The sequence below is a fragment of the Thermobia domestica genome, chromosome 15 (genome assembly GCF_964235325.1).
Source record: "Thermobia domestica chromosome 15, izTheDome1.hap1.1, whole genome shotgun sequence".
Lineage (NCBI taxonomy): Eukaryota > Metazoa > Arthropoda > Insecta > Zygentoma > Lepismatidae > Thermobia > Thermobia domestica.
Window position 1 is genome coordinate 156,158,449 of NC_137468.1, and position 14,411 is coordinate 156,172,859.

A 14,411-nucleotide genomic window follows, 5' to 3' on the forward strand; every position below is an offset into this window, starting at 1 on the left:
CCCATGTCTTATGAAAGGGAATGGACCCCTGTATACGCCCATATAACTATATAGGGTAATAACACCTCATCCAAGGGGATAAATTAGGTCAAAAACCCCCGAAATTTAAATTTTTGGCAATTTTTTACCCATAAAAGGGAACGACATAGACACCCAATACTGATAGAGGTACATACTATGGTCCTAGGCTACCATACCAAATTTTTAAATTTGGCAATTTCCAAAATTTAAGGGGGGTGGTCCTATGTACCCCTGCCAAAATTTAGGGGGTGGGCCAAGGTACCCCTGCCAAAATTTAGAGGGGGTGGTCCTAGGTACCCCTAGGTCATTGACCCCGGGCCAAGGTCATTGACCTTTGACCTATGACGTCACAAAGGTCGGGGTCAAAGTCCAAATTTTCCTATAGTAACGCAATTACTACTAAAGTGAATTATCATGCGTAGGTTTCGAGAAAATCCAGAGAAACTGTGCCAATCTGATACAGTTGATAGTTTTTATTCTGGTGAAATATTTTATTATTATTATTATTATTATTATTATTATTATTATTATTATTATTATTATTATTATTATTATTATTATTATTATTATTATTAATCTACGTATTGTATAAGAAAAATATGAACCTTTAAGTAGTAGATTTTATATCTACTGTTATTTGTTTCCTCCTAACTGTGACGCTCATACTGCTTATAATTTTTACTCCTCTTCTTATAAGCCTTTTTTCCCAGTTAGCTGGGGTTGGCTTTTTTGATCGCTGTCCTCCCTTTGTTTCTATCTTGTGTCCTATTCGCTGTGACACCATACTGCACTATATCATTCTTAACACTATCTCCCCATTTGTTCTTTGGCCGACCTCGGACTCGTTTCCCACTCACTTCTATAGCATCTATTCGGTGAGCTACGTATTTGTAAAGTCTTCTTCTCACATGCTCAAACCATCTCAGTCTACTTTTCTTTTTGCAGTTTTTCTACCACTGGTCTCACCATTACTGTTCTCCGGATCACTTGATTCTTCATTTTGTCCTTCCGCGTCACTTTACGCATCCAGCGCAGCATCTTCATCTCCGCAACATGCATCTTCTGTCCCTCTCTCTCTTCTTCGTCGTGCAACATTCCGCTCCGTATAATAAGACAAGTCTCACTACTGTTTTGTGAACTTTAACTGTTTTGTGACCTTTCCCTATGGTCACATAACACTCCTGCCGCTTCTCTTCATTTCATCCAACAGCTGCTAATTCCGCTATTTACATCTTCTTCTATTCCTGCAGAATTGATCCCAGGTACTTGAATTTCTTTGTCATTACTACTTCTTTATCATCCAGTGTATTCTTGTATTCTTGATTACATGTTTCCTGAAAGCACAATGCAAATATTCTGTCTTAGTTCTACGAATTCTAAGCCCTTTGCTCTCCAATGTCCCTCTCCAGGCATCTACTTTCTCTTCCAGTGCTGCCTTGGTCTCATGCACCGGCGCGATGTCATCCGCAAATAGCATATTCCAAGGTGCTAATTTTTGTATATCCTTTGTAAGTTCCTCCATCACAATTGCTAAGAAGTATGGACTACGACTGGACCCCCTGATGAAGTCCGACTTTAACTGCGAATTCTTTTGTTATTCCCCACGTGCTCTTCAATCCCGTTCTACATTCATTATACCCGTACTAGTGGAATGTTTTCTTGAGAACCCAATCAACACACAACTTCTTCGTCCTACTTGATTGCAAGTAGTGTTGCCAGGGTATACTTTAAAAAGTACAACTGTAGCTGCGTGATAGTTTTTTTTTTTTTTTTTTTACTTTTTTTCAATATCTACATTATTTATTGCCACGATTACGGCAACAACTATCACTCATAAATTATTATACATCAAAAGCAAATTTCTCCTACAACGTGAGATCATTGGTATTAAACTTTACAATTTCACAAACTAGTAAACTCTGGTGGCACACATATGAATAAAGGTTTATTGAACAATGTGAGGAATCACTGATGCATGTGGAATTGCTTTCTGATTTCCAAATACCTTTTCCAGATGAATAAAAAATGTTCAAAGACACTATTTTCAACTGTGAAGGATGGAATCTTCCTTTCCGAACCTGTTTATTTTTTTATGTTTATTTATTTTTGTGTGTGTGCGCTTCAAATCCAGCGTTGTGTGAACTAATGATGATTTCAAGGAGTGGCCTGGGGAGGAAATTCTATCCCTCTCCAAAAGCTAGATTTTTTTGTGCATATCTCCGACCATACTCAACGTGTGTCATCAGTATTTTTTCAGTACTATTTACACTACATCTCCATACAAGTTGGTGCCATAATCTAGAGTTTGTACTACTGTTGGCAGGAGTGTGTCTTGACAATCGCGCAAGCGTAGCCGCCCATTTCGTGCTTAGTAAGATCCATAGCAGGATGTCAAGAAAACGTCTTACCAATACATATCTTGCCATACATACTACTTGTAAATTTTACTTAAAAAAAAAAAAAAAAAAAAAAAAAAAACGCTTCTTGAGATCTCTCACCATTTTTGCTCTGATACTTGTTGACAGACGGACAGAGGTTTCTGTAACAATTCCCGTTCTTATACATAGCACAGTTAGGAAAAATGAAAATGAAAGCTTTTCAATTTAACGTCCCACGATTATGCCACTTACGTTACTCTAATGCAGACAATGATTAAGGCAGGAGAATGAGGATGCAAGAATTGGTGGAATGAGAATGTGGGATGGAACGGGAATATCCCGAGAAAACCCATGGACATGATCGTGTCCACTTCAGCCTTACTTGGCCGGGGAATCGAATCAGGAACCCCTCGCATCAAGTCAAACTTTTTTTATTTTCCTTATGAATAGCTTATTGCTTCATTTCCGACAACCTCTGATTGTAACTTCACGCACTATCAAAGATATATGCTTCAATAACATAGCATACTGAATAATAATAATAATAATAATAATAATAATAATAATAATAATAATAATAATAATAATAATAATAATAATAATAATAATAATACATGGAAGTGCGTCGGGACCGTAATACGGCAAATTCTGGATGCGTTAAAATATTAAATAATACTTTTAATAAAGTGGATACTTTCAAATATTTAAGATCGATATTAACAGACGAAAATCATATTCAAGAAGAAATTAAATGTCGACTAAAAGCAGGGAATTCGTGTTACTATTCGGTTCAAAATCTCTTGTCGTCGCGAATTCTGTCGAAGAATTTGAAGCTTAAAATATATAAAACGATAATCATGCCTGTTGTTCTGTATGGTTGCGAAACATGGTCGCTTACTCTGAGGGAAGAACATAGACTGAAAGTATTTGAGAACAGGATCCTGAGAAGAATATTCGGATCCAAGAGGAACGGGAATGGGGAATGGCGGAAGCTTCATAACGAGGAACTACATAGTTTATACGGTTTACCCAACATTGTTAGGGTCGTCAAGTCTAGGAGGCTTAGGTGGGCAGGTCATGTAGCTAGAATGGAAGAAAGTAGAAACGCTTTCAAAGTCTTGACTGGAAGACCCATCGGAAAACGACCATTAGGAAGACCTGGGTACAGATGGGAGGACAATATTAAGATGGATCTCGCAGAGATAGAAATACAAAGTAGAAACTGGATGCAATTAGCTAAGGATATAAGTCAATGAACAGCTTTTGTGAACGCGGCATTGAACCTCCGGGTTCCATAGGCCATAGAGTTATAATAATAATAATAATAATAATAATAATAATAATAATAATAATAATAATAATAATAATAATAATAATAATAATAATAATAATAATAATAGTAATAATAATACGTAACGTGGGTTCCTGTCACCACGGCATGGCGCGTCCTCAGGTTGCGGATCGAGGAGAAGGCCTCTAGATATAGAGGTTAGCTGCGAATATACTGAATAAGCAGTCGCGGACAGACGACTAGGAGTGGTCCTCCAGCTTGGGGGTTTGGGTAAGGCTAACACCCTCATCCTGTAAAAAAATGTACTTGTTCAGAAACATTCACAAAAGCCTCGGACAAGGACTGATAACTTGGCACGACATCAGCAAAAGAAAATGGACATGAGATTTGGAACATGGAATATTAGAAGTCTTTATAGGGCAGGCGCGTTAAAATCTGTAACTAGTGAGTTAGAGAAATACAGGATGGACTTAGTAGGAGTTCAGGAAGTTAGGTGGGAAGGAAATGGATCTGAGAATTCCGGAAATTTTACGTTCTTTTACGGGGAAGGAAATAAAAATCACCAGTTAGGAACAGGGTTTTTCGTTCACAAACGAATATTACCAGCAATTAAACGGGTTGAATTTGTTACTGACAGACTTTCTTTTATTACTCTTAAGGGACGGTGGTATGATATTATTGTTTTAAATGTACATTCTCCAACTGAAGATAAGGGTGACGATATAAAAGATAGTTTTTACGAAGAAGTTGAACGGATATTTGACCAACTCCCGCGATACCATATGAAGATTCTATTAGGGGATTTCAATGCGAAGGTAGGACGAGAGGATATTTTCAAACCGATTATAGGGAACGAAAGTTTGCATAAGGAAAGTAATGACAACGGTGTTAGACTCGTGAACTTTGCAACATCCAAAAACCTAATCGTGAAGAGTACAAAATTCCCACATCGCGACGTTCATAAATACACTTGGACATCACCAGACGGAAAAACACATAATCAGATTGATCACGTTTTAGTAGATAGAAGAAGACAATCTAGCATAATTGACGTCCGGTCGTTTAGAGGGGCTGATTGTGACACTGATCACTACCTGGTAGCAGCGATAATACGGGAGAGATTATCGTTGAATAAATGTAATCCTCAATGTCCGGAAACGGAGAGATTTAATTTAAAGAAATTAGAAGAGAGCAAGGTAAGAGAGGAATACCAGATTGAAGTTTCGAATAGATTCTCGGTTTTAGAAGACTCGGAGTGCACTAGTGTTGAGGATACTTGGATTGAAATTAGAGATACCATTAAAAGTTCAGCAATAGAAAAATTGGGACACGCGGAAATACGTAGGAACAAACCATGGTTCGACCAAGAATGCATTAAACTAGTAGAGAAGAGAAAACAGGCAAAATTACGGTGGCTACAAAATCCGAATGAAACAACTACACAAAATTTCGCAGATATCAGGCGGGAAACTTCCAAAACTTTTAGAACAAAGAAACGGGATTTTTTGAAAGCTAAAATTAAGGAACTTGAAGATAATAGTAAAAATAAAAATATTCGGGACATGTATAAGGGGATCAGCGAATTTAAGAAAGGCTATCAACCTCGTGCTTATATATTAAAGAAATCTGACGGAACAGTTCTCACTGATACGGATAGCCTCTTAAATAGATGGAAAGATTTCTTTGACGATTTGCTGAACACGCAGCCAAAAACTAATGTGCGTGGAGAAAAGGAGATACACACCGCAGAACCGTATATTCCAGAACCCAATCGAATAGAAGTGGAAGCCGCTATAAAGAAATTAAAGAAACACAAATCTCCGGGTGGAGATGAAATTCCGGCTGAGTTAATTTTAGCTGGAGGCGAAAAATTGTGGAACAAGATACACAAACTCATTCTCCTTATCTGGAACAAGGAAGAATTGCCACAAGAGTGGAAAGAGTCAATCATTGTTCCAATTCACAAGAAAGGCGACAAAACTGACTGTAATAATTATCGAGGCATTTCTCTTCTGTCAACATCCTATAAAATCCTTTCAAATATTCTGTTAGCAAGATTGACCCCATACGCAGATGAAATTATTGGAGACTATCAGTGCGGATTTAGACGAAATCGATCAACTATCGACCAAATATTTACCATTCGCCAAATACTCGAAAAGAAGTGGGAATACAATACCCCGGTACATCAACCATTTATTGATTTTAGAAAGGCTTACGACTCGGTTAGGAGAGAAACATTATACAACGTTCTTACAGAGCTTGGAATACCGAGAAAGCTAATTAGATTAATTAAGATATGTTTAAGTGAATCCCAAAGTAAAGTCCGGGTAGGAAAATTTTTGTCCACGAGCTTCCACGTCGAAAATGGCCTGAAACAAGGAGATGCGTTGTCGCCATTATTATTTAACTTTGTGCTGGAATACGCCATAAGGAAAATCAAAGATAGCAACCAGGGCCTAGAGTTGAACGGCATTCACCAGGTTATGGCATATGCTGATGATGTAAATTTAATAGGGGATGATAGGAGAACAGTAGAAATAAATGCAGAGATATTATTAAACGCTTGTAGGGACATGGGTTTACAAGTAAATGCAGAGAAAACTAAATACATGGAAGTGCGTCGGGACCGTAATACGGCAAATTGTGGATGCGTTAAAATATTAAATAATACTTTTGATAAAGTGGATACTTTCAAATATTTAGGATCAATATTAACAGACGAAAATCATATTCACGAAGAAATTAAATGTCGACTAAAAGCAGGGAATTCGTGTTACTATTCGGTTCAAAATCTCTTGTCGTCGCGAATTCTGTCGAGGAATTTGAAGCTTAAAATATATAAAACGATAATCATGCCTGTTGTTCTGTATGGTTGCGAAACATGGTCGCTTACTCTGAGGGAAGAACATAGACTGAAAGTATTTGAGAACAGGATCCTGAGAAGAATATTCGGACCCAAGAGGAACGAGAATGGGGAATGGCGGAAGCTTCATAACGAGGAACTACATAGTTTATACGGTTTACCCAACATTGTTAGGGTCGTCAAGTCTAGGAGGCTTAGGTGGGCAGGTCATGTAGCTAGAATGGAAGAAAGTAGAAACGCTTTCAAAGTCTTGACTGGTAGACCCATAGGAAAACGACCATTAGGAAGACCTAGGCGCAGATGGGAGGATAATATTAAGATGGATCTCGCAGAGATAGGAATACAAAGTAGAAACTGGATCCAATTAGCTAAGGATAGAAGTCAGTGGAGAGCTTTTGTGAACGCGGCACTGAACCTCCGGGTTCCATAGGCCACAGAGTTAGTTAGTTAGTTAGTTAGTTAATAATAATACGAGTGTATGTGTGGTAAAATAGTAATGCTTTCATATTCTGAAAGAAGACATTTGATTTGCTTTTAGTATATATATAAAAAAAGCCCACTCCCTCTGAAAAAGTCATGACCCCCCTTAGAAGAACTTGCCGGCTACATTGCTGGATGCAGAGCAAAGGAAAAATGAATTTTGAAACGCCTGAAATATGCTGTCGCTTATCTTGTTTTATCTGCCAGGATCCAGATTCCCTAACAGCGCACACGGATGGAAATAAGAGACACTCCCATCATTATTTTAGAACACAATGATATGTACTTGGCAGTCAGGAATCTACTAATCTGGATGCCAATGGTTCCGTCGTGACATGGCACTTCACATGAATCCACGTTTCTTCTATAGTGACATATACAAAAGGTGAAAAACCCTTGTTTGTAACAAACGATTCTGCTGTCAGATTGACTTGGAAATCCCAATGCTACTATAGACAGAGTACGTGTGATGACTAGGAGATCACAAGGTTGAATACCCTCAGCAATATTTCTCAATCGTTTTCACCAATGCATTTGATAGCTAATATCCACAGCAGTTTGAAATGAAATGTATAAATTTCTGGACAGGTGTCCGTTCAGGTACGCGCCCAGATATTTTTGTTGGGAGGGTGTGAAGCTTTGGAGGGTCCAATACTAGAAACAGGAGCGTAAATAAGGGCCCCGCAGACCCCGCATTGCGGGGAACCTCAAGCCATCAGGGGGGCCCCAAATCGTGAAATGGGACGGAGAGAAGGGCCCCGCTCTACGCTGTCTGCGGGAGGGCCCCTAAGCCTTTAGTTACGCCACTGCTAGAAGTCACTACATCTATTATGAAGTATTGAACGGGTATTATTTTGCAACCGAAAAGACGATAAGTTATTTTTAAATACTTTCACCTATATTTTCAGAAAAAAAGTGATAGAACTAGATTGTTTTTATAAAGGAAAGAGTACAGCCTCGCTGCTGAAAGGGGCGCTAAATACAAAATCAAATCAAACCCAAGTTCAAAGGATTTCTAGATATTATGATTATTCCGTTGTAACAACTGTAATCCGAACATTTTTTTTTCTTAAAGATAATATCAAAAAATTGTGAAATGCGCCTTTTTAATTACTCTAACCCTTTTGGAACAAAGAAATGAATTTCCTAAAAGCCATTCAAGCTTATGATTCGGTATTAAATGATTTATTCGACATATTAAACGCTAAAAAAGCTTGTAAACCACACTCATCCCTCCATCCAGATTTCATGTTTATATACCACACTCGTACCAAACGAAATGATTGCTTGTGTGTTTATATACCACGTTGGTCTCTAAAAGGTTTAGGAACGGCTATCAGACTTTCTTCAGAGACGCAAAAATAAACAAATAAATAAAAATGGATGCCGTAAAAGCCATCCGAGCTTATGATTTATATTGAATGACTTATATGATAAATTAAACGCAACTGACGCTTATAAACCACATCGGCCCCATTCCGATTTCATGTTTATATACCACAGTTATACTGAACAGAACGATATGCTGTGTGTTTATATACCACACCCGCTACTAACGGCTTAAATGAGAAGTTCATACACGAAATGCCCTTTCGAGATTGGGAGATATGGACATTTTACTATAATAATTGACATCCTCAAATCCACCCTCCTCCGCTGAATTTTGGAAAATCATTCGTTATTGGTATCCTACCTTACCAATCCTAGGCTTCTCATATCGCTAACACATCTCTACGAGATGTGTACGAGATTTCGACATATGGGTATTTTATTATAACTGCAACCACCACCCTTTTTTTCTTTCCATCATTTTCTTCCATTCAGAGGGAATATATCAAAAAACAGTGAAACACGGCTTTAATTATTTTAAATTAAAAGTCTAAACACAAATCTTCACGATTCTAACTTTAAGGAATTTTGAGATTATTTTTATTTTAACAATTTTAACCAAGACTCCTTTTTTTGCCCCGCCTGTTGTGTTCCATTGTAGGGGGTTTTTGATCAAAAAATGTTGAAACATTTTTTTATTTATTTTATATGAAAAGTTTATATATCAAATTTCATGTCTCTAACCTTAACGAATTTTGAAATAAGACCATTTTATTTTAATAATTGCAACCCTCACTCAATTTTTCCCGCCTTTTCCTTCCATTCTAGGAGAAAGATTTGAAAACGCTAAAACACGTCTTTAGTTACTTTAAATTAATTAATTAATTAAATTCTAAATTTCGTGTCTCTACCAAATTTCGAGATATGGCCATGCAATTATAAGAATAATAATCTTACCTTTTCCTTCCCGCCTTTTTTCTTTTTTTCTAGGGAAAATCTTTTTTCCAAAAAAAAACTGCAACACCTTTTTTCTAGGAAAAATCTTTTTTCCAAAAAAAAAAAAAAAAAAACTGCAACACCTGTCTAATTACGTTAAATGAGAGGTCTAAATGTCGAATTTCAAGTCTGTAATCTTAAGAGATACTGAGATTTGAGCATCTTATTATAATAATTGTAATCCCCATCCCTTTTTCCTTCTTACCCCCTTTCTTGTCTTTTAGGTCAAACATTAAAAGAAAACATTGAAACAAGTGTCTAATTTTAGTAAGTGTTCTTAAGTATTCTCGGGCTATCAGCCTGGTGAAGCTATTGAAACCCAACGTTTAGATTGCAAATATTGCATTCGAAATGTCGGATGTCAATATCTTCACCTGGCTGATAGCCCGAGAACACTTACTAAAATCACATCATCAGAAAAAATTCAAGCTGCCTAAATATTTTAAATGAGAAATGCATATACCAAATGCATATATCTCTAACGTTCAAAAATTTCGAGATATGGACATTTTAAGATAATAATTGCCATCCCTCTTCTCCCTTCCCAGTCGTATTTCCAAAATCCTTTCTTAGTGGGACTTTACATCACAACTGTGCCGTGTCCAAATTTCAAGTTTCTATCTAAAGCGTTTTGGCCTGGGCTTTGATCAATCACTTAGGGTTTCTTTTCATATATAAAAATAGCGTGTATCTTTCATTCTCCATACAAGAATGCCCAACCCAAGGACTGGTCAATATAAAGAGATTGCAAACTTTACATGTTAATAGTTCTTGATCGGTAAGATCTAAATCTCCGACATTTCAGATTAGGAACATCTATGACCTGCCAGGTGGTATATGTTCAATTTCGGTGATGTGTAGTCAATATACCTGTATTAGAGTAAATGGAAATTGTAGGAATAATGCGGACACATTCTTCAATCAAGAATAGTTTGATCAATGAAGAACACTGAATCAGACGATTAGTCAGTTAAAATGTCCGAAACAATTCAAAGATCCAAAATAGCTGTTTTACCACATTACTCATTTAGCTTCCATTTGCTCTGAATGTATTGATTTACAGTATTATTCATTCACTAAATTTGTCTCCCGCCAAGTGAACTTTGTGGTGGACAAACACCGTGCTCGTGGGTTTTCTCGGGGTTCTCCCGTTTGCTCCCATTTTCTTCATTCCACCATTTCATTCATTTCTCATAATCACCGCCTCCTTTAGCCTAACCGGCATAAGCGTGGGACGTAAAACTCAAAGATTTCATTTCATTTCATTTCACTAAATTTGTTTTTCCTCTCTCTCTTTATACCTGTTAATTCAGGTACCTGTTCCGTGATGCTAGGCAATACCGAAGAATTAGTGCTCCACTAGGAATCGAAGTCGCACTAGGCCTAACAGTATGAAAGACAGTTTTTTTTTTCTTTCGCTTATATAAAATTTTCCTAATAGTATCGGTGCCTCAGGGAACAGAATGAGACAAGAGGTAAATTTTAAAGATTAGAGACGAGACATAAATTCTTGTCTCGTTTTTCAGACGAGAATCGGACGAGACGAGAAATTTTGCGAGTGTAATGGGCAATAGTAGTTCACTTATGTCTCCGATCTCAAACATTGTTCTAGTGTTAGAATCCATAATAGCCTATAAAAATCATCAATTATAAAATGATTGCGCGAACATAGGGAAAAACTGAAATTAAATCTTTCAGTTTGATGTCTCCACGATAATGTCCGTTAGGCTAAAGGAAACAGAGGATTAACCCAAGTGAATTATAATGAATTGGTGGAATGAGAATGTGGAAGGAAACGGGACTACCGAGAAAATCCACGGACACGATGTTGTCCATCATAAATTTACTTGTCCAGAGATCGAACCAGGGACCCAACGCGCCAGAGGTAAACACCATACCACTTTAAAAAGAACTCGTGACTTATTTTCTACTTTCACCACTTTTTAGTACTACTAGACTCGACAGGGATTCGAACCCCCAATGAGCTTCACCTTACAATCATCAGCCTAACGCCTCAGACCGCTCGGCTACACCCATTAGCAAAAAGTACTGTGGCCAGTGAGGGAATTGAACCCACTACCTTCGCGTTATTAGCACGACGCTCTAACCAACTGAGCTAACCGGCCAACATAAACACTGACCTACCATGCTCGCATTCGAACGAACAAATGACCAAAGCAGAGTATTAATATTAATTATAATAAGGCTTAAGCATCCATAGGTGATCGACTTAAGCCTATCTTGTAACCAACGATGAGGTGAATTTGTCGAATACTTTATTCAATATCTCTCCTATCTTTTATATTTAGGTTTCATTAATGACAACTACAAAGGATCTCTCACAATGTTAATAGTCCCTCAAACGTGTATTCATATTCAAAATAAATATTTGAGTTAACGTCCCACGAATATGCCGCCTAACCTAAGCGGATGATTTAAGGCAAGTGAATGACGATGGAATTGGTGGAATGAGAATGTGGAAGAAATTGGAGAACCCCAAGAAGCCCCACGGACAGGACGTTGCCCACCACACATTTACACTGGAGATCGAACCACTGACCCCTCGCACTAGAGGTAAGAGCCCTACCATTGAGTCACCGTGAGCCCTGTTTTAGCTATATTCAATGAAAATTCCTATCTATAACCATTTGCTGTAATTAAACAAGCATCAAACTAAAGTAGCACGTTCCTTTCTATTCAACTGTTCGAAGATGACTTATTATTCTTTATGACCATTTTCCGTCCAATATTTCATTCCTGTGGCGCGGGAGGATTATGAGTACTTCTAGACGATATTTAAAAAAAAAAAAAAAAAAAAAAAAAAACTGGCTTGAATTAATGTACATGGCTTTACGAAACGATGGCAGACGAGTAAAGCTTACCAAGAATCGAAACAAGATAAAGAATTCTTCAAAAATTGAGACGAGACGAGATTATTTAAAATTTTATTACTTGTCTCGTCTCGTCTCGTGGGCAACATTAAGAACAAATCCCCTTACGTAGGATCAAGGCGCCCACATTTCTATGCATATGCTCACAGATTCAAAACCTGCTGGGTAGAGACATATGGATAGGGATGGGCACGAGCGAGTTCCAGCGAGTTTTCTTTTAAACTCGACTCGACTCGAAACAGACATCTTTGAGCTCGACTCGAGAACTCGGTTCCAAAAAAAAATCCTCCAACTCGACTCGAATTCGGGTCCAATTTCGAGTCGAGTCTAACCAAAACGAGCCAATTCCAGCTAAATTCTTTGTGTAATTCCAAGTACTCTCTTCAAATATTTTACATAGACAATATAATTATGAATTATACTATTAATACTACTAATACTACAACTTCTTCTTCTTCTTCTTCTTCTTATTATTATTATTATTATTATTATTATTATTATTATTATTATTATTATTATTATTATTATTATTATTATTATTATTATTATTATTATTATTATTATTATTATAACAACACCGTGTATAACCATGAAAGATAGTCGGTTTGTATCTGAATACTAAAAGCTAGTTGAATGTCTGACTGTCAATCTCGGTTGTCGAGAAATTTTCAGGAGGAAAGGACATCGGTCACGAGGTTCTATGTTCGAGTTCCGGAGTAGCAAGTATTCGGGCTTGATCCAAAAATTGTTGAAAGTTATAGAGCGTCAACCAAACACGTTTCAAAACTCCTTGGCCCGGGTTTAAGGTTGTCAAGAACTCGAGCGACTTGGCTCACAGCTCATTCACTATCGAGCCTAACCGAGAAATGAGCCGACCAAACAGCTTACCCAACCGAGCTGGCTCGAGCCGATGGCTCACATAAGGCGAGTCGGTGGTGGCCCGTTCCAACCAAGCCGGCTCAAGCCATCAGATCAATTAAGCCGAACCGACGGCTCATGCTAACCGAGCCAGCTTGAGCCATTCATAAAGTTGACCCGAGCCGAGCCAGTTCATATCACTCCCCGGGTTGGTCTTCTGCTTTGGCTCAAAAATTCGACCGTGCAGGTATCAGCCTTAATGGTAAGAACTACAGTATAAACTTATATTGGTACTCACGATATTTGAGTCTGTCTTGTTATAAAAATCTATTGTCGTCTAGTTATCGAGACGAGACGAGATGCACTAAAAGTACCTCACGTGATACACTAAAAATAAGATACGAGACGCTCCCCTGTCGTGAGAACATTAAAAGTATTCCACATTGCTGCTTAAATTTCTCATGGTTTTCGCTTTCTAGTCTAATCAGGCCATGATTTGAAAACTAAATTTAGTTAAAACGAGTTGAACGAGTGAGACATTTATCAAAGTCCACTCGACCTCAAAAATAGTGACTCGGCTCGGAACTTGACTCGAGAAAATTACCTTTGAGATTAAGTTTTAGCTCGACTCGTACCGGTACCCATCCCTACATATGTAAGAATTTTTTATGACGACAAATTAAATTTAAATTTGTAAAATCCCCTAAAATTAGACTAAATTTACAGAAAATCGGAATTTCGGGGTGTCCGAGCCTCCAGGACCACTTCCAGCGTACGTCTCTGCTGCTGGGATGCAAAATCTCCATTGCAAAATCAAGAAATCGCTTGGGTCCCACTTCAGTCACAAGTTCGTGTAAATCCACTGAAATCCGCAGTTATTTTACACTATAATCGTTAATAACGGAAGATGAGAAGTGATTAACTTGAAATGGTATGATCCAGTATGGCAAAGCGGTAGTAAATTAAAATGCAGAAACTGGCGTGTCTGTAATAAGACATTAACCTAAAATAGCACTTCCATTTAACTATCTTTATTTCAAGATTATGTCTTAGATTCTACAGGGTGTTTCAAAACAAAACCGACAACGTTTTGGAGGTGATTCCTGACACCTAGATAAGACAAAAAGTATAGAGCACCTTGGTGCACAAATGCTTCCTTCCGGAGTTATGGGCTGCCAAAACATGAAAAAAAATGAAATTTAAAGGTCCATAGCTCCAAAACTATGGGACTTACCGTAGTCGGGTCAAGACTTCACTTAGGAACTAGTATGTGTCCTATCAAAATATATAACTTTCAGAAT

At 37.6% G+C, this 14,411-nt stretch overlaps 1 non-coding gene across 1 annotated transcript; it reads right to left on the minus strand.

The window, feature by feature from the left end:
* Positions 1-11,413: 11,413 nt before the first annotated feature.
* TRNAI-AAU (transfer RNA isoleucine (anticodon AAU)) lies at positions 11,414-11,487 on the minus strand. The gene has a single exon. It is a non-coding gene; the product is annotated as a tRNA-Ile (tRNA).
* Between the last annotated feature and the right edge of the window lie 2,924 nt (positions 11,488-14,411).